This window comes from Grampus griseus, assembly GCF_964374135.1.
Source record: "Grampus griseus genome assembly, chromosome: 13".
NCBI classification, from domain to species: Eukaryota; Metazoa; Chordata; class Mammalia; order Artiodactyla; family Delphinidae; genus Grampus; species Grampus griseus.
This window is the reverse complement of record NC_139007.1, coordinates 77961666-77966656: the sequence shown is the minus strand read 5'-3', so window position 1 is coordinate 77966656 and position 4991 is coordinate 77961666.

The window sequence follows — 4991 nt, the reverse complement described above, 5'->3', positions numbered from 1 at the left end:
GATGGAAGTGTCCTATTTATCAGGAGAGAAAAATGGGAAGAGAAGTGGTATTTGCCTGCAGAGGGATGCCTTAGCTTTGTCCCTGTTGATGTTATATTGGACTGTGGGGGAGGGGAAGTCCTGCAGGCAGTTTTAGCAAAGTATTACTCACAGTACCGTGCAGCCTGGGAGCATGAGGGTAAATAAAACACAAGCTCCTGCAAAGGATTCACAGTCCAGTGGAGGAGCTAGTGTCCACATTCTAGAAGAATGCAAGACAAGGCTGGCCCTGAGCTATCATAGAAGACATTCCCAGGGAGCTGTTCCCATTTGTTGTCCTACCTGCACACCCCCTGCAGCACTTCTCCTCCCTGAAATCCAGGCTCCAACCCGGCCAGACTTGGAACATTTTTAATTACGTCACTCCCTCTTTAAAAACCCCTTTGACGGCTCTTGATTACCTATGGAATAAATCCCACACTCCTTAGTGCGTCATTTAGGGTTCCTCAGGGCTCGTATTCCACAACCCCCTTCAACAGCGATCCTTGGAGCCAGTGCACCTGACTGGCTGCCACTGTGCCTGTGCGCTTATGCTCCTGAACTTGGCCCAGTGTGTTACTTGGATTGGTGTCCCCAGCTGCTCTGTGGGGACAGTTGTACTAATACTCAGCCTTGACCTCTGCTGCACCTAGAATAATGACTCCATAATAGAAGAATATATGATGAAGAGGGGATACTAGTTGTAGGACCTGGGTTCTAGTCCTGACCCCATGCTTTCCAAATCCCATGGTCGACAGTCAAAATCACTAAATTTCTTTAGATTTGAATTCATCTGTAAAATGAAGTTAAAAATGCTCTTGTAGTTTCCTGGGTGATGGAGAAGTTCAGAGTGATATATAGATGTACAGTAACTTGTAAATGAAGTGCTTTATAATGTATTTTATATGAACATTTCATTTTAGGCATTGAAATGTCTACTTCTAAATAACAAGATGAAATGTGCAATTAATGACATCTTCCAATTGCAAACCTTTTTTCTTCCTGAGAAATTTTTGATTAATACATGTCGCAAATAGGGAGGTACCATCTATCACCAACCTAAATCAGTCGTTTACTTTGTACTTGGTGACCTGCTATGTCCTGAAAATTTATCGTTTATTTTCTCCTTTTGGAGATTTTGTATATTTATATGTCACAAGTAACTAGGCTACAAATTATGTTCTTTGATATTACAGTGAAATTCAACATTATCTCAAATTCCATAACTAACTTTTACTTAGGTTTGGCTGCACAAGGGGTAATAGATAATTTCTTGTACTTTTGCTGGGTAGTCCTCAAATATTTATGGTCCATTATTCTTCTCTCCACATTAATCTGATGGTGCTTGGGTGATCCCTTGGTGAAGACAGTGCAGCTGGAAAGACAGTGATGGGTAGCCCCTTTGGCAATTGCATTAAAATCTTTATCTGCTTGTCCAAGCATCTGCAAAGTGAACACACAAACACTGTGGGAGAATAGAAAGTGGGCTACTTCGAAGATAAGGGTTTGAATGTGTCTTCTGAATCGGGAGTCCTAATTGACCCTAGATAGCTGCTAAAAACATTCTTTGATCCTCTGCTTTGACCAGAGCTTCTGTGTTCAAATGAATTATTTTTTTCTTTTATATTCTTTCTGTACCAGCAAATGTACAAAATGTTTTCATATCCCCATTTCCTGAAAATTCACATTTCATCCCTCAGTTTTACCCCCTAAGCACTGACCTTTGGCTCCAAACATTACTTAGCAACATTAAGAGTTTAATGTTTATTGAACATTCCATGCACCAGGCTCTGTGCAAAGTGCTTTATTCACAGTATCTAATTTATTCTTCACAACATAGGTGGATAGGAACAATTATATTAATAGATAGGTACTATGCTATCCCTATTGTCCTGATTAGAAAAATGAAGCCTAGAGAAGTTAATTTGCCCAAGGGCACCCACCTAGGTTGTGGTAGGGCAGAGTCTAAACACAGAACTTTCTGATTCTAAAGTCTGGATACCTAACCACTGCACTACACTGTCTCCTGAGGCTTTGTCTCCTGGTTACATTTCTTTTTGCAAAAGCTATACCTCCTCTTCAAAGAACTGCACGTTAGTGTACATCACCTGTTTCTTCTCTCTTCTTATAGCCATCCCTCTGCCTAATTAGTTCCCAGCCTACACCTGATTGAAAGCAAAGTGTCTGACCTGGAGGGCTTTGAATGGATGACCAGCAGTGATGAGTGATCTCCTCCGTCCCGGGGTGGCTGGTGGCTCTGGCTGTCACTGGCTGTAAGTAGCATCAGTTTACCCTGTGATGTACACACAGACATCGTTCTCTGTGTGTGACGTGGGAAAAGTCAGGGCTCTAATAGTGTCTGTGGCAAACCGGGTTCCTCTAGGAAAACTTCGTAGAGTTCTGGCTCCTCAGCAATTATAGCATCATATTCTCTCTCACTAAATCTAGCTCTTAATGGATTCTTGTTCATGTTCACTGATCTTTCTAGAGTCTAAGTGTTGACTTCAATTAGAATATAACTTCCTGAGGGCAGTGCAAGGCACATAGGAGTTGCTTATTGATAGACGAGAGTTATAAATAAATAAGCTAATAAGCTTCTGCCCTGTACAATGACCAGTTATTATCCTGTGACTAGGTTTCTAAGTCAAAGTGGAATGAAAAACTGAAGTAATTATCTGGACAATTTAGCAGGAAAATAGTGGAAGGCTAAATTTTCCAGATAATGTGTGACTCCTTCCCATATTACTTAGATTAGAGGCTCGGAATCGTGTTTGCACACCTGGGTCTGTATATTAGGATTCAGCTCTCAGCCCTTTAGGAGACAACTCTGGATGTTTATCCAGAGAATTCATCTAAATTCACCTCCCCAGCCTGATCTCTGATAGTTTAATAATGTGCACAGTACAGTCATGCATCGCATTGTCTGCTGTTCCCTTTGACCACTCTGTTGGAGAACCAGGTAATCATTTATAAATATATATGTACCACATGTCTAAAAAATGTTCATATATGGGGAGTGGTGCGAAATGCCATGGGCTACACTACATGCGGCCTGGATAAAATGTTTTCTTTATAGAACCATCTCTGATGCAACAGTCGTCTAATTAAGGCACCAAAGCCCATCCCACCAATAGCAGCAAAGGACACAACAACACTGAAGCATCTTTGTCTCCCCAAAGCCATGTTCTTTTGTGCTGGAGACTCTCCACAGGTGGAAAAACACAGAGAGAGATGGCGCAGCTTTTGGGCTCTTCCATTAGAGCAGAATGGTGGGGAGTATAAGAGTAGGGCAAGAAGGGGAGGATACGACTTATTTTCATTTCTAAATAACACAGAAAATCGGCCCCTCTCTTTGTAGCAGTCACAATAAGCACGAACATTTCTCTTTCTGCCCAGATCGCACTTGAGTTTTCCTCCTTGATTTCTCAGATCAGTCTGTGGTCGTTGGTATAAGCCAAACAGATCCTTAGAGCACTTAATAAATACAGAAGAGGCGTATAGGGGAGCCCTTATAAATATATAATAGCCACCTCTGGATAACACGTAGACATGTTAACTCCCTGAAAGTGATGTTATTTTGAGGGTCTCCAGTTGTAACATCAGGAAAGGAGCCACACAGATGACGTGGAAAAGGAAGCAGGAGGATGCATTTAACGTGGCTTTTTTGGACCACTCTTTCATCAACTATTGATTTGATTGCAAAAGCCTTTAGTAAGTGCAGGAATTCCGCTGGTAATAATTAAATTTTCAAGAGAAATGCTCTTAGGAGAAAGGAGGGGAGTAGGGGAGGGAGGGGCTGCATGTGGAGTGGGTTCCACGAATGTTAACGATTCTGTTAAGGGTTACATAAAATTAACAGAAATTAGATCTATGGTTATTGAAGAGCCTCCTTTATATTGAGAGGAGCCATTTAAGTGTAACGATTGGGGATTATGGTTCAGTGGAGCCTTTCAGCTGTTCATTTGCGTGCCTAACTGACCGCTGGGTGGGATGCGATAAATTCAGTATATTGTACAACGACTCCTATTTCCCTTTAGTCTGGATTCCTTCACCTATTTTTCTTCATAATATCACAGTGAGGGTTAGTGTTGGGGTTTATCCTTTCCTGAGTCAGGTTTACTGAAATTAACAGTTCTTGCAAAGTGTACAGTCATTAACTGTTTTCCCCCATTTATCTTGACTTGTCTAAAAGACACCCTCCCCCCATTTCCGTAGCAACTAATTGGAATGTAGTTTTGGCGTTTTCCTTCCTATCCAGGGCCCACAGTCGCTCCCAAAGGGTACCATGATCTGAACCTGCATTCTCTCCAGGTCGGGGTTGGGGAGCATTCTGACGGAGGACAGCAACGTTTAAGACAGTGGAGTACAGCTCCTGCAATTGACAGATTTTTTTCCCCTGCTGTAGACATATTTTGTATGCTAATGTTCTGAAGGCGAGACCTGACTTTTTACTGCTAACTCCAGCATTGGTTGCCAAGTATGTTAGCTCAGGTTTCATGGGAAAAGATGTTCTTTGTGAGTAATGGGGTGAGAAGTAAGAAGAAGAATGCAATCTGACTGCTTACGATGAAGACTTGACAGGAAAGAGTTAAATCCCAGTCTGTTGTCTGAGGTGGGCTTAGTGTTAGGAAACTGGGGCATATAGATGAATTCACGGGGGGGTGGGGGTGGTGGTGGGGGCGGGCAACTGTTTGATTTCTCTCCCTGCTGCTTGGCACATGAATGAAACTGTAGTTGCGTTTATAGCAGAAGATTGGATTATATTCTCTTTTGTAGGAATTAAAACCCCACAGAATAATTTACGTACAGCCAAGCAAAAGGAAGTTGAAACATATAAAGAGAAGTTGGTGGAGTTATCTCGAGGCAAATACACTTGGTTTCAGCGTCAAGATGGTGTTCGTGCTCTGTGCCATCCTTTGGGTGACATGTGTGCCTTGGGAAAGAAATGTGTGCAGAGTATTCTTGTAGCTTTT